At 38.6% G+C, this 24848-nt stretch overlaps 1 long non-coding RNA gene across 3 annotated transcripts in view; it reads right to left on the bottom strand.

Annotated features, from left to right (window-relative positions):
• LOC138443485 (uncharacterized) overlaps window positions 1-24848 on the bottom strand; it is a 443619-nt gene that overhangs the window by 10369 nt on the left and 408402 nt on the right. The window contains exon 6 of one of the 3 annotated variants that reach the window (XR_011258173.1): window positions 8639-9901. The exons of 1 other annotated variant lie outside the window; for it this stretch is intronic. This is a non-coding gene — a long non-coding RNA (uncharacterized lncRNA). Of the gene's footprint in view, window positions 1-8638; window positions 9902-24848 lie in introns of those variants that run through there. One more of the 3 variants, XR_011258171.1, reaches the window with a different exon arrangement.

The raw sequence follows: 24848 nt of genomic DNA, 5'->3' as shown, positions 1-24848 counted from the left end.
ACACATATAGGAGCATTCATGATTATGGTAGCAGAGCAGTGCAGATGGAGTCTAAGATACAAACGTTTGACTAGAACCATCTATTTCCATGTTAATAATATAATAAGGATAGTAACTGTAAAAGTGATTTATAAAAGAAGAGAGTGATGAGAGTTGGCATCATTGCAAGAAAATGTTTAAATAAGGTAGAACCTGAGAATGAGCAAAATCTAGATCAGCTGAATTTGGAGTGCAGGAGTAAGACATTGTACACAAGAGAATGATATGAATATGGGCACGTAGGTAAAAATTGTACATGTATGTCACTGGGAAAAGGACAGGTGCAAAATTGCCTGGAATTGTCTCAGTCAGTCTCTATTACATTTTAATTTTATCTCAATATTCTATAAGACATACTTATGTTAAAAATTGTTATTTTGTCTGATATTCAAATTTATCTCAACAGCTGTTATTTTTATTTGTTAAATCTGACAACCCTATATAACACTGAAATTTACCTGATTTTTCAAATTGTCTTTCCTCCCCTATGCCCTATGCTAGGACATATGCTCCATTCAATAAGAAACCTCATCAGTCTTATTTCCCCACTCTATCCTCAATATGTAGAATATCAACTTGCATTTATAGGTGCTCAGTAGATGCTTGTGAATAAAAGAGGGAACGGCTATTTACTATTTATTTAATTCCAAAGTTACCAAGTTTGAAAGCAGAGGAACAAAAAAGTAGGAAATTTAAAATTGGGTTGGAGCATGGAGGGTATGCTTCCCAGGTGGCGCTAGTGGTAAAGAATCTGCCTGCCAATGCAGGAAACAAAGAGATAAGGGTTCAATACATGGGTCAGGAAGATTCCCTGGAGAAGGGAATGGCAACCCACTACAGTATTCTTGCCTGGAGAATTCCCTGAACAGAGAAGCCTGGCAGGCTACAGTCCATGGGATAGCAAATAGTCAGACACAACTGAAGCGACTTAGCATGCATGAAGGATAGGATCCAGAGAGGTGTTAAGGACTAAAGAGAGAGGGAGAGAGGCTCTCTTAAACTACTGTGGAACCTGATACAGATGAAAACTGACATGAATAGCAACAGATGTTCTCCTTATAACGTTTTTTTTCTTCTTCAAAATACCAAGATGGATTAGAAATGTGCAAAACGAAAGAGTTAAACTAACCCAAATTCTTCTAATTCTCTAACTGCAGAAACAGGGCTGTAACCAATTTTTCTTTTTTCTTTTTTTGGTTTAAACATGAGGAATAATTTTATCCTGACTAGTACTCCCATCCTTCAGTCTATGTAATATAATATTGTAGAGTTGCTCTTAACTAAAAAGTCACATTTCTGTTGGGTACACATTTAGGCTATTTAAACAATGGTTCTGGTAGCTGTATTTGGAGGTTTCATAACCTAAAATGAACAATGCAGACTTTCTCCAATTCGTTAATTTGAAAAATCAAATTTCTTAAATTATTTCTCTCATAGTTTTTCTCATATATTTGGCACCTGTCACTCTTCATCTATAGGAGAAGCTAGCATAAGATGGTATGTGATTTAGCACAAAATGGTACATTACACAATTTTAGCTTTATATGTCAACATTTTATGATGTTCAGTAAATGCCATCATGATTTCCAGATGTTTCGCCACCTGAATCAGATTTAAATCATGGTAAAATCTTTGATACAAATGCTTGAAAAATAGAGAGGAGCATATATGTTCGAATATATTATCTCAACCTAAGCTCAAAAAATGCCTTCTCTCCAGCCAGGTCACCAATTTCAAAATTTATTTAAAATATTCTCCCATAGTGGGAACTGTATCCCACCCTCTCCTGTTAGTGTTAATATAACAACATTTACCTCCCTTTTCCCTGAGGGCTCTGAAGGAATAAGTAATACTCAATGTCATGAGCACTGCTGGTATACAGAAATGATGACTCAATTAAATCATTACCAAATAACTGTTGGGCAACTATTAAATAGTTTGTGCAAGATAAAGTACTCTAAAGGTTGCAATCCCCACCTTCAATGAGCTCAGAGCTGAGTTGGCAAAATGCCACATAAATATGATCAGTTGTCTTAGTACAATATTCAAGAAAATACTGATTTAAGAGATACTAAAAGACATACATGTATGCATTTTGACAATAAATTGAGGCAGAAAAAGAGTCATAAATAAAGGGGGAAAATAATGGTAGGAGGAGAAATACATGGAAAAAAGAGAAATGGAAGAGCACATGCAATCCCTGCCTTCAGTGTGTTACATAACCAAATAACGTAACCGAATTCAGTGTTCATAACCAAATTACAAGTTTTGTTGACTTTACTATTTGGTTTATAAATTGAAATGTGCATCTTTGTTTTATTATTCTTAAAAAATAAATTAAAAGGAATATCAAAACCATCTTTGTATTTTCCTCCTAAATCCAGAAGACTTAGGAATACAGTAGGTGCTTAATACATGTTGAATTTGTTAATTAGTTAACTAAATGGTGAAATATTATTATTGCTCAGGTATAAAGCTATGATTCAAATATGTATATATTACATAAAATATCCCAAAGCATATTCTATAAAATATTAATTCACTTAGGTGTACCACTATGGGTGGGGAGACAGATTCTGAACTGACATGTATTGTGGAAACATACATATTCATACTTACTTCATCCAAGATATCCACCATGCATGTTAATATTGTTAAGAGTTTAAATTGTGATTTTTCTAGTTCAAAAGTAGAAAAAGTTGTGATGCAGCTAAAACACCTTAAATTTAAAATATACATACTACCTTATTAAAAATAAAATAGAGAAGTAAAAAGTTTCACAAAGCATCAATCTGGTTTACATACAATTATTTGATTGGTGCATATTTTATGGGTAATTTGGTCACTCTATAGTATTCAAGGAACACATAAACCATGGAGCTCAAGAGTCTAGATCAGTTATTTTTTGGCTTCAGAACATTTTACCTGACACTTAAATTTCTAAATTAAAAAAAAATAATATAGTAAAGAAAATATCATAGGAGAGCTCTCATATACTATACATGGGTATATATGTACACTACATATATATTTGGGAGAGACCAAGTATGCAACAGACATCTAATAGGCATCTTTATTTTCTTGGGCTCCAAAATCACTGCAGATGATGACTGCATCCATGAAATTAAAAGATGCTTACTCCTTGGGAGAAAAATGATGACACACCTAGACAGCATATTAAAAAGCAGAGACATCACCTTGCTGTCAAAGGTCCATATAATCAAAGCTATCTATGGTTTTTTCAGTAGTCACATATGGATGTGAGAGTTGGACTATAAAGAAAGCTGAGAGCTGAAGAATTGATGCTTTTGAACTGTGATCTTGGAGAAGACTCTTGAGAGTCCCTTGGACTGCAAGGAGATCCAACCAGTCAATCCTAAAGGAAATCAGTCCTGAATATTCATTGGAAGGACTGATGCTGAAGCTGAAACTCCAATACTTTGGCCACCTGATGCAAAGAACTGATTCAATGGAAAAGACCCTGATGCTGGGCTAGATTGAAGGCAGGAGGAGAAGGGGATGACAGAGGATGAGACGGTTGGATGGTATCACTGACCCAATGGACATGAGTTTGAGCAAGCTCCAGGAGTTGGTGATGGACAAGAAAGCCTGGCATCCTGCAGCCCATAGGGTCGCAAAGAGTCACACATGACTGAGCGACTGAACTGAACTGAAGTATGCAATAGTCAATTAATCTTGGCACACTGGCTAATTTGAACAATGACAGAAATGGCAACCCACTCCAGTACTCTTGCCTGGAGAATAGCATGGCCAGAGGAGCCTGGTGGATTATGGCCCATGGGATCGCCAAGAGTTGGACACGACTGAGTGACTAAGCATGCATGCAACAAAAATATAAAATTCACCAGGTAGCACAAGTGTTTGGGGCCATACTCAAAATCATATCAACTTAAATAATGATTTTCTGCAAAACAGGTACAGAATAGTTCTGATCACAGTAATAAAACATCAAAAAAGTCACTTCTTCTGCTTTATAAATTACACAAAGGAAGTTTTGCATTTAAACTCGGCTGTTGTAACTGAGTTTACTGCTTAGATACTTTCAATTATCTTTTTTTGTTATGGAAACTGGATGCATGGTGGTTGAAAACTATGGTTAAACATTTAAGCCAATTACAAATAATTATTTAAGTGCCAGTGGTAAAGGACTGTGGGCCAGGGGGCTTAATATGTCAATGAATGAGACAGAAAGAGACTCAGCTTTAGGCTATATGAAGTGACTATTTTTGTTCAATCACTAAGTTGTATCCGACTCTTTGCAACCCCATGGACTGCAGCATGCAGGCTTCCCTGTCCTTCACCATCTCCTGGAGTTTGCTCAAAATATATCCACTGAGTTGATGATGCCATCCAACTATCTCATTCTCTCTCTTTCCCCTCCCCTCCTGCCCTCAATCTTTCCTAGCATCAGGGTCTTTTCCAGTGAGTTGGCTCTTTGCATCAGGTAGGCCAAAGTTTTGGAGCTTCAGCTTCAGCATCAGTCCTTCCAGTGAATATTCAGGCTTGATTTCCTTCAGGATTGACTGGTTTTATCTCCTTACTGTCCAAGGGACTCGCAAAAATTTTCTCCAGGACCACAGTTTGAAAGCATCAATTCTTCGGTGCTCAGCCTTCTTTATGGTGTAATTCTCACATCCATACATGACTACTGGAAAAACCAAAGCTTTGACTAGATAGACCTTTGTCAGCAAGGTGAAGTCTCTGCTTTTTAATATGCTGTCTAGGTTTGTCATAGCTTTTCTTTCAAGGAGTAAGTGTCTTTTAATTTCATGGCTGCAGTCACCAATCATTTTCTTTGGAGCTCAAGAAAATAAAATCTGCCACTGTGTCCATTTGTTCCCCATCTATTTGCACCTGACTAGAGAGATGTATATATTTCTATTCTTGTAGCTTTCATCACCAACCCTACTACATGTCCTTAGTTATTTTGAGCAATTTTAAAAATAGTGTGATTCTTCCAATGTGTTAATATTACAAACTATGTCTTTTGATTTTGTATCCCCAGTGCACAGATCAAGGTTATGTGTATACTAGGTGTTTGATAAATTGTTGTATTTAACAATGAACATTAATTAACCAAAGGGCTACCTCAGAATACCCATCCCTTAATATTAGCAGGGGTAGGAGTTCTTCATGATTGTACATTTCTGCAAATATCACCATAGCATCTTTCTGGACTAATTAGGCACATCATGTCATAGTTGCTAATCTGATATATTTTTGGATTAGAAGAAATTGTCTATGGATTATACACAGAAAGCATCTACAAATCCTTACCTCTGCTAGACTATTTAGAAAGACTTAAAACATGGTATTAGATAATATGCCAGTACCATGAGATGGTATTTACCAAACTTTAATCATTAGTGGACCAATATCATAATTGCTCAATCCCCAGATTCCAGAGTATCTTATAATTTAAATTCAAATGGGCTAAGTGGATTGTCATGGCACTGCCTGCCTTAACTTAATTTAAGCATAATTATGCATAATCTATGCATAATTAAGCATAAAATGTACTAAGTTCAACAAACTTTTATTAAATATATATTTTATTTAAGCCAAACATCTACTGAAAGTAACTGTAACTAATATAACATTTATTCTTATGAATTTATATTCTGGAGTAGATACATTTTAAAAATGTAATATGTCATTAGAGTTATACACTAGCTATGTTTTTCATAATAGTGTGGCATAACAAAGCACCCCAATACTAAGTGGCTTAAAAATAATACACATTTATTTCTTCCATGAGTTTGTGGACCATTTATTTAGGGCTTGGCTGTTCAGCTCTCCTAGTCTCCAAAGAATCTGCTCACAAAGCCAAAACTCAGCCAGATGTGAGCTGATCTAGACCACTATAGCTGGGATAAGTAGGGTTAGTCAGTCTTACCCTAGTAACTTTATTCTCCCAACGGTTTTCATAGAAACTGCATGAGAGTAATGGTTAAACAGAAAGAAGCACACACTTTCAAGCTTCAACCTACATCATATTTGCTAACATACCATTGGCCAAATCAAGTTACATAGCCAAGCCCAGAGTCAGAGTGATAGAGACTAGAATCACATGGCAAAGAGGGCATATTGTGATGGGATGACAAATAGGGACCATTTCTCCCATTCTACCACTGGGCATAACAGTTATGGAGAAAACCAAAGCAGGGTGAAGGCAATAGGGAAGGGGCCAAATCAGGTGATATTTAAGCAAAGTCTTGAATTAAGTGAGGAAGAGAGCCATTTGGATAGTTTGGAAAAGAGAATTCTAGATAGAGGAAAGAATATTCCAAAGGCCTGAAACCATATTACATTCAGCATGACAGAGAAACAGCAAGGAAGCTGCAGGTGAGTGTAGGAAATAAAATCAGTCAAGTAGCCAAAGGAAAGATGTGGCCTGGCTTGTGGACCATGGCAAGGATATTGGCTTTAATTATGAGTGAGAGGAAAAACCACTGCAAGATTTTGAGCTGACAAAATCAGTTCCTAACCTATGTTTTTAAAGCTTCTATCTGATTCCCATTAGAGAGATCAACTACAGGGAGGCAGGGTAGAAGTAGAGAGGTCAGTTAGTAGACTATGCTCTTAATTTATCAGAGACATCATGGTGGCTGGCTCATGAATATAGTGTGAAGACAGTGAGATGGCATACTGGATATTTCTAAGGTACTGCTAAAAACTTTATACACACATACTGTATATATTACTTTACTAGAATAATGCTCAAAATTCTCCAAGCCAGGCTTCAGCAATACGTGAACCGTGAACTTCCTGACGTTCAAGCTGGTTTTAGAAAAGGTAGAGGAACCAGAGATCAAATTGCCAACATCTGCTGAATCATCGAAAAAGCAAGAGAGTTCCAGAAAAACATCTATTTCTGCTTTATTGACTACGCCAAAGTCTTTGACTGTGTGGGTCACAATAAACTGTGGAAAATTCTGAAAGAGATGGGAATACCAGACCACCTGACCTGCCTCTTGAGAAACCTATATGCAGGTCAGGAAGCAACAGTTAGAACTGGACATGGAACAACAGACTGGTTCCAAATAGGAAAAGGAGTATGTCAAGGCTGTATATTGTCACCTTGCTTATGAAACTTACATGCAGAATACAGCATGAGAAACGCTGGGCTGTAGGAAGCACAAGCTGGAATCAAGATTGCTGGGAGAAATATCAATTACCTCAGATATGGAGATGACACCACCCTTATGGCAGAAAGTGAAGAGGAAATAAAAAGCCTCTTAATGAAAGTGAAAGAGGAGAGTGAAAAATTTGGCTTAAAGCTCAACATTCAGAAGACAAAGATCATGGCATCCGGTCCCATCACTTCATGGGAAATAGATGGGGAAACAGTGGAAACAGTGCCAGACTTTATTTTCGGGAGCTCCAAAATCACTGCAGATGGTGATTGCAGCCATGAAATTAACAGACACTTACTCCTTGGAAGGAAAATTATGACCAACCTAGATAGTATACTCAAAAGCAGAGACGTTACTTTGCCAACAACGGTCTGTCTAGTCAAGGCTATGGTTTTCCTGTGGTCATGTATGGATGTGAGAGTTGGACTGTGAAGAAAGCTGAGCGCTGAAGTATTGATGCTTTTGAAGAGTGGTGTTGGAGAAGACTCTTGAGAGTCCCTTGGACTGCAAGGAGATCCAACCAGTCCATTCTGAAGGAGATCAGTCATGGGTGTTCTTTGGAAGGATTGATGCTAAAGCTGAAACTCCAGTACTTAGGCCACCTCATGCGAGGGGTTGACTCATTGGAAAAGACCCTGATGCTTGGAGGGATTGAGGGCAGGAGGAGAAGGGGATGACAGAGGATGAGATGGCTGGATGGCATCACTGACTCAATGGACATAAGTTTGGGTGAACTCCGGGAGTTGGTGATGGACAGGGAGGCCTGGCGTGCTGCAATTCATGGGACCACAAAGCGTCAGACACGACTGAGTGACTGAACTGAACTGAACTGTATATATACATATTCAATTACTCATTAAAATATTTACATAGTTAATGTAAATCATCCTTGTAGCACCTAAAATCATCTCCTATACCTCCGGAAGGTGGTTATGTGACAACTAACTTTCGGAAACATGCCTTGCCTTCAGACAAACATTTAGACTAGTCACCTATGTTAAAACTCCTAACATAAATTAAATGGTCAAAGATGCCTGAGTGAAAAAGTCACAGACTCTTAAATTGTCTTGATCACTCAAAGTATAATACCAAAGTAAATGACATGTTTATTTTACTAGAACTTTGTAAAAGGAAATTTTTCTTGTCCCCAGTGCTTGTCATGTCTTGTCATGTCTATGATTTCCCCATAATCACACAAATTTCTGGCATTGATTCCTCATATTAGAGAATTTTTCTCAAAGTGTTTAATAACCTAGGTTTTATTTCCTTGGTTTATTATGCTCATAACTTGTGAAGCTGCCCAGGAGTTCTTTCTTATGGGAATAGAGGCATACACAATCCTCAAAGTTTTAAGTACCTACTACTGTGGGACAGGTGTTATGTAAATGCAAAGAGAACACAGTACTGCCACCCTCCCCTAAAATTATAAGAATCTATGTATGTTTTATTCTTACTGTCATTTTATTTTATTAAAATAAAAAGGCAGTTTTCACAGGTATTAAATTTTCATTTTTGCCACAGAAAAAAAAAAGAAAATTTCTGCACAAATTATAAATTTCCATAGCAGCAACTTCATAAAAATGTATGATCTTCCCCCTCAGGGTGCCTCCTCACTTGTTTGAAATGAAAAGCTGTTTGTACTCATGGTTAGAAATACACACATAAGAAAAAATTATTCATGCAAATAGTTGCAAAGTTGGAACAGTAATTGTTGGGAGCCTCTACAGCAGGCTGGGCACAACATCATAGATAGAAATACTAGAGAGAACTCCAAAGAATGACTCGTTTGAACAAAGCTAGGACTGAAGTCCCATCTCATAGGCTAACAGTGCTACTAAAAATATATGAGATATACTTTTTAAAGAATTAAGTTTTGACAGTCATGATGCTAAATAGTATGATGTAATTTTCCTTAAACATCTGTAAATGGTACAATGATAGACAAGATTTAGAAATTAGAAAGGGCATTTTTTTGCAGAGGGTGGCTATTTGCCCTGGCAATGTGCTCATCTTTATCTAAGGGATATTATTATGAACATTCCAATTTATTTGATTTATATTTTCAAACGGGAAAGGGTACTATTTTTTGTAATTCACTTTAATGTTTATGGGAAATTGATTTAAAATGAAATACACTTGTTATTATGTTAAAGGATAAAAAGTTGATCCACTGGTTCCACTGGAAGAATATTGCCAAGAACATTGGGAAGGGATTTTGATGGCATGTGATGGCTCTGTGTATGACCTGGAACATGGTGCTGGGTCTCTCACAGTGAAAGTCTGGAGAGCTGGACATAAGACATGCTTAAAGGCCAAACAATTCCCTTACCTATCTCTGCTTGCAGATCTCTGCATTCCTTCTGCTCAAAACAAGACGGAAGAAAGAACAAAGCAACTTAGTATGAGAGCAAATCAGAAGTTCTGATGGACCAACTACATAATGAGTAAAGACCAGTGCAAAAGGAAAATGTGAGGCTTTTGTTCAAATACTAGTAAGAATCTCAAGATGGTTGCAGCAGGGCATGAAGCAATCATGGAGCCCTGTCTGAATGCAGAGGCCACATACTCATGAAGTTAATACTGATTCCTAACATAAGACGTATAGGGGACTTCGCTGGTGGTCAGCGGTTAAGACTTCACTTTCCAATGCACAGAGTGCAGGTTCCACCTCTTGTTGGGGAGCTATGATCTCACATGCACCATGACTGCAAAACACAAAACAGAAAGAATATTATAACAAAGTCAATAAAGACATTAACACTGGTCCATATCAAACTAAAAAAGAAGTGTAGGCCTCAAATCAAGAATTTTATGCCTTTTTGGTATTCAGGCCAAACTGCTAAGAGAACATCTCTGATCCAGAGGGCAGGTACTAAGTGACTCACTCACTTTGAGGGCTTAAAGAAAACAATTTAGCAAGGCTATTTAGATTGGGTCTTTTGAGAACTAAAGAATCTGTGTGCTGTCCTTTAGGTTCCCTTTAAAATGGCATCTTGGAATAAGATGAAAGCCAGCACTGCATTTTCTAAGCATTAGGAGACTTGGTGTATTTTATTTCTTAGAACTTTGAAGGCTACAGGCAACTGCTAAGTCATCTGAGAGCCTCAAGTGCATCTGTGGTCACGACAGCATTAGTACCTTGCCTAATAGAATTATGCCAAGACCTGACCCTTCGCCTGATTTCTTCTGATCCTGAATTTTCTCATTGTCAGGAATTCTGAATAAATTCCTATTATCCACTTAAGGTAGATGTCCTAAAGAAGGCATGAGAAATTACCAGAAGCAAACAATAAAATTTATCCACTCAAATATGTAAATAAAATGACAAAATAGGCAAAAAGAAAAAAAATTTCGGTATGGAGTTTTTGTTGTTGTCATTTGGTTAAATCTTCTTTATGATTTTCTTTTAGTGATGCTACATGATGATTTCTTGAGTGTTCAAACCACTAAAACATCACTCTCAGTATATTCCAATAAATATAGTGACTGTTGTTTACACTGACTGAGCTTACTTGCTGTGGTGAAGGGTTCCAGTTTTTGAAGATGAAGAAAAAAAGGTATTTTGTTCTTTTATGATGCATCAGTAGTAACAAGTAAGATACAGTTTCTCAATTAGAAGCCCCTTCATATATCCAATCAGCTCAGGAACATCAACGATGGTGGAGGTGGTTTAGTCACTAAGTCGTGTCCAACTCTTGTGACCCCATGGATTGTAGCCTGCCAGGCTCCTCTGTCCATGGGATTTTCCAGGCAAGAATATTGGAGGAGATTGCCATTTCCTTCTCCAGAAGAATCTTCCCAACCCAGGAATCAAACCTGGGTCTCCTGCATTACAGGCAGATTCTTTACCGACTGAGCTAAAAGGGAAGCCCATCAATGTTCTCAGGAACATCAATATTCTCACTTAAAACCAAGATAAAGAGAAACCCTTGAGATATTCCCGTCATTTCAGCATATCCTCAAGGCTAACCAGGGATCAAGTTGTGCTGTTTTCACTCATGTAGAAATGTCCTTGAAAGAGGGGGAAGGAGAGTGTGTCTTTGTCCCCACTCTCACCTCTAGTGACTCTTCGGCTATAGTATCAAATGGATTTTAAACATTCAACTCTGTTGACACCATTATCCACACTGTTAATCCTTTGGTGTAATTCTTGCTTTCATGTTCTGCTGTAATAATAAGCTTGATGGTTGCATGTGTGCTAAGTCGCTTCAGTTGTGTCTAACTCTTTCTGACCCTATGGACTGTAGCCTGTCAGGTTCCACTGTCCATGGGATCCTCCAGGCAAGAATACTGGAGTGGGTTGCCATGCCCTTCTCCAGGGGATCTTCCCAACCCAGGGCTAGAATCAGCATCTCATAAGTCTCCTGCATTGGCAAACAGGGTCTTTACCACTAGCACCACCTGGGAAGCCCAGTTAACCATCTTTTGCTTATTTTTATCATCCTTTGCAGCTTGCCACCCAGCAGGAGGACTTCAAACCCCCAAATTCAATTACCTCTCCAACACAGGAGAGCTGTTAAAAGTAATAGAGTCAAGTCAATGGAGAAAACTCAAGTTTTATTAGGCTGATTCATCATACAAACTCTCAGTTGACTATAGTTTTTCGCAAACTAGGAAGCAGAGAACGAGTCTATGTAAGGAGTAGGGCTCAAGCACAACCTTCAGCTTCTTTAACTAAAGTCAGTACATCACCAAACGGGTTTGTGATACAGTTTGTTGTTTAGGAATGCTCCTGCTGAAATAATACTACTGACTCCAAAAATGACAGACAACAAGGAAGAAGTATTGGATTCTTCTAATTCCATAGGCATCGTTATCAGGAACCTCCAAAATACACTATACAAAAATTTTAGTACAACCAGTTTAAACCTGCAGTAAGATCATAGAAGATCTCTTTTTGATAACTCTGTATAAGATACAAGTCTGAATGGAGAAAGTGTAAAAGCTAAAAGGAGTCAGAAGAAAAGAAGCAATCTCAGCCAGCAGTCTCAGGGTTAATCTTTCATTTGTGTAAATACCACATAAGTAGTCCTTGCTGTCTAAACTACGAAAGATATGGAGTTATGAGCCCTTTGAGCAATTTAATGCTTACAAGTTTGGAACTCAGATTCAAACTGTTATGAATTCCCAGAACACCTGACAAATCCTTATGATTGAGGACATATGTGATGTCAAATACACAAGTGATCCTGGATCATCCTTGTTGGTGCTCCCCTCCAGTTAGCTAGATAATCCAACAAATACATGGATATATGTTGCCTGCTGGAAGCTCTGAGCCAAAAAGAAAACTGTCAGCCATTACCAAGGCCTGACTTTATCCCGACCAATCCACCTGGGAACACTAGAAATCCATTCATATTTTGATATTTTATTGATTAACTAGATTAATAACTTTGATTTTTGAATGCCTTTAATGTCTAGGGAGGAGTGTCAAATTGTATCACTTGCTCAAAATACTATGCTCATTGCCTTATTCTTCCCACTCACCACTACTTATGACACAATAAACTTTTCAAACTTGCTAAAAATGCATCGACAGCATTAATCACCCAAACTAGACCCTTGGACTGCAAAGCTGAACTTTCCTACAGACAACGCTTCAGTCTTCTGAAAAGTTCAGGGATCTCTCTAATTAACTGTCTAAAGGGGAAAAAAGAGGATTTAAACTTTATTTTGCCAATCAAAAAATATCCCTGGTGTGGTCACTAGGTCTTGGCATCACCAGGATTGCACATCTACCTACTCTGTCTTGTTAGTAGTTTTTGGTCTTTCATATGACAATTACTTGCAATGTGTAGTTGCTGTCTCCTAGGCGGGAATGAGATGGGGATAGTGGGGGGGAAAGCCCAGCAATTACTGTACAATACTCAAATCTGCCTGCCAACAGGAGAACAGTGATTTGTGAGACACATCAAGAAGTGCTGGCAAGATCAATCTGCGGAGATCCCTCTGATAGTGGAATAATGAGTTGACAAAGACCAGTGTTCAGTTGGGTCCAAGCCCAATAAGATTACTGTTCAGCATCATCAATATTGTCTCTGTTTGGAACTGACACAATCAGACTGGAATCAATTGTATTTTCCACAGCACTGTCACACATGATTTTTAACTTTGGCTCACAACTCTGTAGAGGAGCTTGCAGATGTTGGCAGATTTTTTGTTAACTTACAGGATGTCATTATTAAGTAGGAGTTGCACCCCACAGTAATTTGTGGTTCTGCAGTGTTTCTCTGATGTCTGTATATTGAAGAGAGAAGACAAGAAGGAAGAGAAGGAGGAGATGAGAGACTAGCACAAGAGAGATTTTCTGTTTAAACTCCCTCCTTTTATTTTTGTTTTGTTTACTGTAATGACCAAATGGACTGTATGGACTATAGCTCTCCAAGCACCTCTGTCCATGGAATTCTCCAGGCAAGAATATCAGAGTGGGTTAGCCATTCCCTTCTCCAGGGAATCTTTCTGACCCAGAGATTGAACCTGGGTCTCCTGCACTGCAGGAAGATTCTTTACAATGGAAATCCATTGACCAAAAATCATGTGAAAATATGTAGGATAGTTCTTAGCTTCAGCTTAATTTAAGTTGACGATCAAAGATTTTTACTGACACAGAATCATGAAAATTTTTTTGCTATGAAGCAACATAACAATAAAATTGTTATAGTTTACCACTAAAAGACAGAGGGTATATGTAGATGGCTGTCTACAAAACATTAGAAGTTATTTAAGGAGCTAGAAAATCTAATAGGCGATTTGATTTTTAAGCAATCTCTAGTCTCCTCTAGTCATTATTCCCACTAAAGAAAGCAATCAACTTATTTCATGAGACACATTTGTTTCTTTAGCCTTACCCAAATGAGCATCCTAGATGCCTGATACTAGCTGACAGATCAAGTTATCCAGCAGCGAAATGTGGCTCATGGCTACAGAATTACATACTGAAAAAATCAAATAAGGGACAGGGGCTGGATTTCTCTTTTGCCACAAGCATAATGCCATAAGGACATACCTGAATGTTCCCCATTGAGATCCATCTAAATGTAAATAGTGTGAGAAGTAAGTGCCCCTGCAGAGACAATGAAACTTACTATTCTGAACTCTCCAACTTAATAGGTTTAAATTTTAAATTTAGGTCTTTAAACCTGATCAAAGGTCAGTAATCCTGTCCCATCAAATCTCCCACTTGTTATAGTGTATCTCTCCCCAGTCCATGATGACATCAGTGTTTTGGAATATTATGCGAAGCAGATATTCATGGTGGCCTCTCTGGTCCCTGATCACCCCTGACATGGTCTTTGTCCAAGCCCATGTTGGTCCCCAAGAGACAGGCATGTGCCCACCTTCTTGGGCAGGATATCTCTGTGGAGCTTAGGAACCTTGGTACCTATGGTCTGGCTTCCTTAGGTGAATCAAACAGTCAGTTCCTCTTGATACCCCGCTTCTGCACTGCTGCTGCTGCTAAGTCGCTTCAGTCGTGTCCGACTCTGTGCAACCCCATAGATGGCAGCCTACCAGGCTCCTCCATACCTGGGATTCTCCAGGCAAGAACGCTGGAGTGGGTTGCCATTTCCTTCTCCAATGCATGAAAGTGAAAAGTGAAAGTGAAAGTCGCTCAGTCGTGCCCAACTCTTAGTGACTCCATGGACTGCAGCCCACCAGGCTCCTCAGTCTGTGGGAGTTTCCAGGCAAGAGCACTGGAGTGGGGTGTCATTGCCGTCTCCTAAGGCTCTGTAAAGAAGTGAAAGCACCAATTTCAAGGTATCTCAGATTACAGTGGCTTCTCCTTTAGGAGAATCTCCCTTTTCCTTCATACTCACTGCAGTAAACTTTCTCCTCTCATCCAAGGGTTTCACTGCTTTCTCTTTCCCTGAAATAACCCCCTCAAAGAGGTCAGTTTAGAAAACAAAGCTGGTTACTTTGATTTTGACCCATAACAAAGGGCTCGAGGAAAAAAAGGCTATTTCAAGATGAGGTTGGAAAAAATGAGAACAAATCACAAATCAAAATATTAATAAATAATTCTGTCACACCTGCAGCTAGGTGGCCTTGAAAAAGTCCTAGAATAATCCCAGATCTATCACCTCACTGTAATCTCAGATCTAAAAAAAAAAAAAGAATACTTATGAGGATCAAAGGAGAATGTGCATGTGAAATGTTTTGTTGATACTAAAATGTGAGTGGCAGCAGTAATTCTTCATTTTTTAATGCCCCTTGCAAAGCAGATAGCAATTTGCAGGAAAGACATGGGAAGGGAAAGAACAAAGTCCAGTCTTCGACGCACTTGATTTCTTAGGTGGTTTGGATATGGTAACAAACTGCCCTACTGGGCTCCAAGCTAACTGAAATCCCTGGAGACTTTGCAGTCATTGCATTCAGCACTCCTCTGGCAGACTAAGAAATGCCAGTTGCTCCATTAGGCAAACTCACAGAGGAGCAGCTCCATTCTCATGGGGGTTCCCAACATCAGCTCAGCCTTAAATATTACGAGCATCTAGGGAAGCAGGGGCGTGAAAATGTCAGTGTGTGTGAGTGGTTTGAATCTCTTTGTGTGCAGCACTGAAGACTTGAGTGTCTCTGGAGGACATTTAAATAAATGCCAATGTTCAGGGCTGGCTTTATGTATAGGTGGATTAAGCCTCTGCCTGTTGTGTTTAAATATACCAAAACCATCCCTGACTGAAAATGGAATTCCTATCAAGTCTTTCTTTAGCCCTGGAAGCACTTCCTTAAGGAAATGCTTAATTTGACTTGTATTAGATATTACTTGATACCTAATAAATAGAGAGCAGCAAGGGTCAGTTTACCTTACCATTACCCAGTAGAATTGTGTATCTTGAGGGTCCACGACAGAGGAAGAGTACATTATCTTGTGAAGAAGAAAGTCAAAGCACAAACGGGGGACAAGGGGTTGTGGGTACTGAATGGAACAGGTAGAAAAACCAAAGCAGAAGACAGTGTGCATCCAGGAGACGCACGGTGGTTCCAGGTACCAGATCAGAGAACAGTGAAGATGTGCCAGCTGAAGAAAGAAAGGAAAAGCACAAAAGATTTGCCTCTGCTACAAATGCTGGCCAGTGTCCTTCCCTCATTCTCATTCACAGATGTGAATTAAGCATGAGTATCATAGACAAATGGGGCTTCCCTTGTGCCTCAGACTGTAAAGAACCTGCCTGGAATGCAGGAGACCCATGTTGGATTCCTGGGTTGGGAAGATCTCCTGGAGAAGGGAATGGCAACCCACTCCAGTATTCTTGCCAGGAGAATTCCATAGACAGAAAAGCTTGGTGGGCTACAGTTCACAGGGTCGCAAAGAGTCGGACATGATTGAGCAACTAATGCTTTCATTTTCATCATAGAGAAATATTTTCTACAAAATATGTTCAGTAAAATTTAACAAACATGGGCTGAAGGTGCTATTCATACACTAGGAACCATGTGTCTGGTCTGTAGTCCACCATATATTAGCCATGCTGCTGTGTGTGCTGGGCTTAGTTACTTAGTCCGTAGGGTCACAAAGAGTGGGACACTATTGAGCGAGTTCACTTTCACTTTCACTTGTGTCTGACTCTTTGTGACTCTATGGACTGTAGCCTGCCAGGCTCCTCTGTCCATGCGGATTCTCCAGGCAAGAATACTGGAGTGGGTTACATACCCTTCTCCAGAGGATCTTCCCAACCCAGGATCAAACCCAGGTCTCTCACGTTGCAGGCGGATTCATTACCAATTGAGCCACCAGGGAAGCCCATGTATTAGCTATATTAGCTATATATTCATAGCATTTACATTATCTGAGTCTCAGTTTCTTCATCTGGAAATCGATGATAATAGTATCTGTTGGACTAGATAGATTAAATCCAAGCATATCCCCAAGAGGATCAACCATTTCTCCCACTGACAATATGGAGGAAAAGAAACAACAAATTCTTTCCCGCTATTGTTCTGGGAATAAGATATAAGAAAATGGGCTAACGTAGTAAACTGAGCCCAGGCTCACTGCTGGGTCTGTCTCTTGCTTAGACTCCAAGGTGAGAATCATATTTTGGGGACTCCAGTTGCCTGTTTAATGTGTTTCTATGGACATTACTTTGCCAACAAAGGTCTGTCTAGTCAAGGCTATGGTTTTTCCAGTGGTCATGTATGGATGTGAGAGTTGGACTTGATGCTTTTGAATTGATGCTTTTGAACTGTGGTGTTGGAGAAACCTCTTGAGAGTCCCTTGGACTGAAAGGAGATCCAACCAGTCCATTCTGAAGGAGATCAGCCCTGGGATTTCTTTGGAGGGAATGATGTTGAAGCTGAAACTCCAGTACTTTGGCCACCTCATGTGAAGAGTTGACTCATTAGAAAAGACTCTGATGCTGGGAGGGATTGGGGGCAGGAGGAGAAGGGGACGATAGAAGATGAGATGGCTGGATGGCATCACTGACTCGATGGATGTGAGTCTGAGTGAGCTCCGGGAGTTGGTGATGGACAGGGAGGCCTGGCGTGCTGCGATTCATGGGGTCGCAAAGAGTCAGACACGACTGAGCGACTGAACTGAACTGAAGTGAACTGATGGTCTTCACATATTTTTCTCCATGAACTCTATTGATAAGCACTTGTGATGAGAACCCAAAAAAGGATACAACCCCTACACATGAACCGATATTTACAAAGGTTCCTTTACTATCCACCCTTTTCTGCTTTTCTAGGTTCTACACTAAGAGGCCCACCCTTGTGAGTGAGACTAAGAATTGCAATTAAGGGGGCTTCCTTGGTGGTTAAGATTCTGCACTTTGTGTTGGGAGCATGGCTCCCATCCCTGGTCTCGGAACTAAAGATTCCAGGTGAGTGAGACTAAGAATTGCAATTAAGGGGGCATCTTTGGTGTTTAAGATTCTGTGCTTTCAGTGTTGGGGCATGGTCTCAGAACTAAGATTCCACATGCCATGCAGCATGGCCAAAAAACAAAACAAACAAACAAAAGACAAGAGAATTGCAATTAGGAATATTCAGTGAACTACTCAGTTCTTTGCTGGATTACTGACTCAGCCTGCTGAAGCTGCTGCTGCTGCTTAGTCACGGCCAATTCTTTGTGACCCTATGGATTGTAGCCTGCCAGGCTTCTCTCTCCATGGAATTCTCCAGGCAAGAATACTGGAGTGGGGTGCCATTTCCTACTCCAAGGGATCTTCCCAACTCAGGGATTGAACTCTCTCCTGCATTACAGGTTGATTCTTCACCACTAGCATCACCTGGGAATCCCTGACCTGCTGAAGAGTAGTTCTTAAACTACGAGACTCATAAGAATTAACTGGAGACTTTTTTTTTTTTTAAATGATGATGATTCCTGAGGTCTCTCAGTCCACTAGGTTTTCCTTTCTTCTGTGAACTTTCCAGAAAATACTCTAATATTAAAAATTATTGCCTATTCATCCTTGTCTTGCTACAATTCAGTTTCATTATTTCTTTCTCAATATGCTAAATGACATGGCCTGGATAGATAAAATTTGGTGTTATTTTTCAGAGGGTAAAAGGCAAATGTATCATTACAGAAAATCCTTCAAAGTTATCCCAGCCTTAATGATACTCCAGAAACTCAGTTTTACCAGAAAATGAACATTATAATGAACACAGATTTTTTATATTATATATTTAATTTTATGCTCAAATAAAAAATAATTTTAACATATTTATGTATACACATTTTACATTGAACTTTGTCAGATGTCTTGCTTAAGTCAGAATACTACTCCTTTCCCAAGCTTCTTCAACTACTATAGCTGGCCTCATTATTGAATATTGTTATAACTGGATAAAAAACTAAAATAAAGGAACAGAGAGTGAGGTAGTATATTTCTTAGCTTGGATGTCTATGTATTAATTGTTCAGTGTCCCTCTATTAGGTCATTTCCCCAACTCTCCTGAGAGATAAGAGGGAATTATTCAGTTTGATGATCTTTTTTCGGGTTACACTTTCCTCGTTTCTCCTCTTTGTGGGTTGAGCTGATAAGATTAGCAATAAAGGAATATGGAATTTCTCAAAAGCAATAGCTTTGTGCTTCACTTTAGGAAGAGGTAGGATAGTAAAATGGTTAACAGCATGGTTCTGGAAATAGATGGTTCTGATTCAAACCATCAAACTACCATTTATCATCCATACAGCCTCTCTTTATCTCAATTTCCTCATCTGTAAAATGAGGGTGATACTAGTACCATGTCTCACAGAAATTCTGTAGGATTGAGTTAATACATGCAAAACACTGAGAACAGTGTCTGGGACACAGACAGCAACAATTAATGTTAGTTATTTTATGAGAAATATAGGTGCTGTGTTAAGAAATTAAATACTATATGTGGTGAACCCTCATTATGGATATTAAATGTTATTATTTATTAAAATGCTAAATTAGGTTTTAAAATTAAAACTGCTAACAAATTATATTTAAATAATTTAGAGCCTAATAATATGGAAATATATTTCTAGGGGGAATATACTCAAAAGTTTTAAAAAATCCTACAGAAAGATTATTGAGTTATTTCAGTTAATTGAGACAGACTACGACAAAGCAGACCCAAAATCACAGATTGGAAGGAATTCCAGACAATGGGATAAAACACAACAATTGAAGAGGAAGTTAATAAACAGACATTAGGACAAGCACTAAGGAATCTATTACCACATATTAGGGAATGCAGAATGGTGGTGGTGGCTCAAGATATTCTTATCTCACCCAAACCAAAGAGACAAGAAAATCTGAATGGAGTAGCTTCTCCCCATCTATGGGGATATGTTCCAAGACCCCTTATTGTTGCCAGAAATGCAGATAGTATCAAATCCTCTTTCATACTATGTTTATCCTATGCATACATACCTATGATAAAGTTTAGTTTATAAATTAGGCATAGTAAGCCGCAGCCTTCGCTAAGTCGCTTCAGGTGTGTTCGACTCTGTATGACCCCATAGGCGGCAGCCCACCAGGTTCCTCTGTCCCTGGAATTCTCCAGGCAAGAATACTGGAGTGGGTTACCATTTCCTTCTCTAATGCATGCATGCATGCTAAGTCACTTCAGTCGTTTCCGACTCTGTGTGACCCCATGGACACAGCCCACCAGGCTCCTCCCTCCACAGGATTCTCTAGGCAAGAATACGGAGTGGGTTTGCCATTTCCTTCTCCAAGGCATAGTAACAGAATGGTGGAATTGCCAGCATCACTACTCTTGTATTTTGGGGCCATTATTAAGTAAAATAAGGGTTACTTGAACACAGACACTGGGATACTGCAACAGTTGATCTGATAACTTAGATAGCTAAGTGACTAATGGTAGGTAAGAGGGATGATTGACCTCCCAGCAAGACAGGGTAGAACAGTGCAAGATTTCATCATGCTATTCAGAATGGCCTGTAATTTGAAATTTCTGAATTGTTTATTTCTGGAATTTTGGACTGGTTGACTGTGGGTAATTGAAACCACAGAAACTAAAACTGCAAATGAGGGGAAATGACTGCAATGGTGATATATGCATAAATCTTATCTAGACAGGCCTTGGGAGAGATCTGTGAGAAGATAATGGGGAGTAGGGTCCCAGCTTAGAGCTGGGATATAAGATCAAACTCCTGCCATTGGAGTGAAGTCTGAACGGAATAAAGGGTCTAAGTCATTTTGTGATGTGAAGGCAGGAATTGGTCTAGCCTACCATGTTCCTCCGTCCATGGGATTTTCCAGGCAAGAATACTGGAGTGGGTTGTCATTTCCTTCTCCAGGTAGGAAAGAATACAAATTCTGTTTTGAGAACTAGGAATGAGTTGGTGGCTAGTTCCTAAACAAGTCATATCCTGGTAGATGTTAAATTGACTCCTCAGGGTTAAGGTCTGTTTTTGTTTTTTTGTTTTTTTTATAGTTCGCCAATGTCTAAACTACAGTAGTACAAGTACTCCCAACATGGCTGATTTCAAGCTACCTATGTAACATCCACTAGCTGCATAATTTCTCAAAAATGAACAATGGATTTCTATGAGCCAATACAAGTCAGCTCCAGCTCACAGAAGGAGGTCTGATTTTCAGAATATCAATGATAAGTCAGAATATAAATCCTGAATCATCAAATCATAGACTAGACCTTCTATGTGTGCCTGCCTGCTAAGTTGCTTCAGTCATGTCCGACTCTAAGAGACACTATGGACTGTAGCCCGCCAGGCTCCTCAATCCATGGGATTCTCCAGGCAAGAATGGGACCTTCTATATTCTTATGCTAACGGTTGAGAATGCTCTTGAGACACAAAGCAAGGCTAAGCTTTAAAGGGAGGCAATCAGGAAGCCCCAGTGGAAAGAAGAGATATAAGCAAGCTCCACACTCCTTGGCTGGCTATACATCAGCCACCCCCATACTGTTTTATCTGCATGGCTTAGACTGGAAAAGGTGCAATTATGTAATCCTGAGCCAACAACACTGGCTGACCCCCAGGTAGGCTCAACACAGAAAGTCTGGACATGCAACATGGACTCGCCAGGGAATCGGTAAACGCTCTTCTAGAAAAGAAAGTACCATCTCATTTTATCATTTGTAAATTAAACTGCTTTCTCCTAGAAGGAAGTTCCAAAACAACTGGTGACAATAATAACATTAATGGCATTACCCAAGCAAATATTACATGGCTGGCATTATTCAAGATCCTTTACTTTCATGGTCTCCAATAAACCATATCAAAGTGGGTTTCTACCACTATTCCTGGAGCTCAGAGCTTCATAGAGATGCCAGAAGGATTACCAGAAGAAGGAAGACAAAGCCAGGGCATGGGGCTTTGTCAGCATAGCAGCTCCACATACATATATTTATGTAATGAAGTTTCATCTAAGATGCCTTTTCAAAGAGGGACTCTATTGATAAAAAAAAAAAAAAAATTTGTGACCAACCAAACCTTTAAATAGTCCTACAAAACTGTTATATATTTTTCTTGTTTAAAAATATTTAATTCTATCTAAGGTAAAAGACAAATACATTCACCTCCGTAATAAAACTACTATTAACCTTTTATTGTATGCCCTTCCGGATTTTTTTTAATGTACACGTATTAAGGTAGATTTTACTTTCTACATTTAACAGCTGAGAAAATACAGATGAGCAGGGACACTAACTCAGCTCTGTCTTCTATGTTCTTACCTCTCATTCTCTTGTATACCATTTAAATTAGTCCCTTTGTCTTTCTGTGAAATCTCGTGTTATGACTAATGATGGTGCTCACATCTGCCTACTCTATCACTTCTATCTGAGTCATTTGTTCCCTAGAGGAGGAAGGCTCACACTAAATTCCATAACATGTATTACATACTCATGGAAAGAAAGCAGACTAGATAGACAGTTTATACCCTGGCCCCATGCATTGGTATAGTTCTTAAATATTATCTCCTCCTTAGACCAGGCTTTCATCATTGAGCATTAAAATAATTTTAAAAGGGATAAAAATTGTTACAAACTTTGAAAGGTTTCAAGAGCAAATAAATGCTAGCATATCAATTTCACAGTCAAAGAATATTAAAATTAGATTAAAAATATACAATTAACCTAATACATTTTGAATTTGGACTAATTGTTTGAAATTCAAAAGGACCCCAGGATATTTTTCACTTGAAACACAGAAATAAAAAATTCATACTAAACAGGCAGAGTTGCCCTCAAGGTTGAAAACATTAATCATCATGCATCTAACTGTTAACTGTAAAAAATCATTTTTCTTCTGATTTAAAGGGAATTATTTAGTGAGTGTTTTTAACTTCTCAGCTTTCTCAAGCAGAAGCAGTAACACAGGGTCAGGTTCCAGGCTCCTCTGCCCCTTCACGTCTCCCTTCTCTACAAAAAACTGCCTTTGATATACAAGGAAGCTCTTGGCCCAGAAAAGAATACACAAAGCCCACAAAGAAATGAGAGTCTGCTTGGAATGTAATTGAGATTTAGTTACTAAATTCAGGAAATGACTGGAGCTGAACAGTCTTTCTAAGAAGGGACATATTAACCCCAAGTAAACATGGACTTGAGGTGACAGATGAATCAGTAGGGGTGAGTCTTCACAGAACTTCCAAGTTTCTGACAATCTTTCCATAGTTTTCAAAAAATCATCAAACTAGAAGTAACCACTTTAAAGAAAAAATTGACTTTCTATAAAATGGACAGGTATATTTCATATCAGAAAGGAAATATAATAAATCAAATATACTTAATAGCCTATTTGTGGTGCTGTCTCATGGTCCAAACCATCACAACTATCTATCTGGCCTACAATACTATGTGTGGGCTTGTCAGTATTGAAATCGCATTAGGTGGGCTCCAAGGTAGCTTTTCTAATATAAAACTATATTCTACCAGAAATATTGGAATAAGACTCAAAAGGATTCATCATCTCTGACTTTAGGGTTGATATTTGTCTCACTAGAGACAAGGGAATTTTAAATTTTTGTTTTTAACTTCTGGTTCTGGACAACATTTTTGTCCTGCAGTGCTGTAGATGGCATCCTTTCTCTATATAGGTATTAATTTTAGAAAAATGTCCACTGTTCATTAGCTAAACTTCGCTTTCTCTTTCAAACTACAGTATGAAGGTTAACCTTGATTATATGTCAAAGTAAGTTTTTAAAATGATTCTCTTTCTTTCTCTTCCTAAATATTTGGAGCCATGAATTTTGCTATAAAATCTAAGGAATCTTGGGCTTCCCTGGTGGCTCAGATTGTAAAGAATCTGCCTGCAAAGCAGGAGACCTGGATTCGATCCCCTGGAGAATGCAATGGCTACCCATTCCAATATTCTTGCCTGGAGAATTCCATGGACAGAGGAGCCTGGAAGGCTACAGTCCATGGGGTCACAAAGAATCAGACATGACTGAGTGATCAACATACACACAAAGTCCTTGTCATCCCACCCTCTAATCCAGTTTTATACAGTGACCCCAGAATAGGACTATAAAAGAATAATGTGAGGACTCTTTGCACATAATTATTATAACAAAAATATCTACCACATGAATAATAATTTTATATAACACTAACCAAATCTCTGGACATATGCTCTCTTTTTAAAATCACATGTTTGACCAGTAAAATAGATTGTTATTATTCTCCTAATATCATACTGGGTGATCAGAGTTTAGAGCAACATGTTTGTATTCTAATCATATTATAGAAGGTTCATTTTAGAAATGTGGTTTATTCAGCAACTAATTTTAACCTAATTCCGGTATTATTTATCTCATACATTAAAAAATGAAATATATTTAGCAACTTACTTACTCAGTGCTAGGTCTTATGCTATAGGAACAAGTACTGCTTTACAGTTACTGATCATGTTACTACTTTCATAATTAAAGAAAATGCAAAATTTTAGTAGAAGCTAGTAAAAATACAAGCATATTTTCTTTCCAGTGAAGTCTGTGGACTCCATGGACCTACATTAAGACAGAGCCTTATAAGTTATTACAGTCACTGTCCACTTTGCCCGTATCTTCTCGGATTCCTTTACTAGTTACATGCATACCAGCTTCCAGTGTGCTTTTATGGCAAACAGGCTCTATATCTGTAACTGGAAAGCAGGAAGTATAGGTATTTTTGTTACCTTGGGAACATGCCTTCAACAATGACTGAGATATACAGGGGTCAAAATATTCTAGCTTTTTTTGCCCCAAGTTG

The sequence above is a fragment of the Ovis canadensis genome, chromosome 7, assembly GCF_042477335.2.
Source record: "Ovis canadensis isolate MfBH-ARS-UI-01 breed Bighorn chromosome 7, ARS-UI_OviCan_v2, whole genome shotgun sequence".
NCBI lineage: Eukaryota > Metazoa > Chordata > Mammalia > Artiodactyla > Bovidae > Ovis > Ovis canadensis.
The sequence above is the reverse complement of the archived record's forward strand: the minus strand, read 5'-3'. Positions and strand labels throughout refer to the sequence as shown.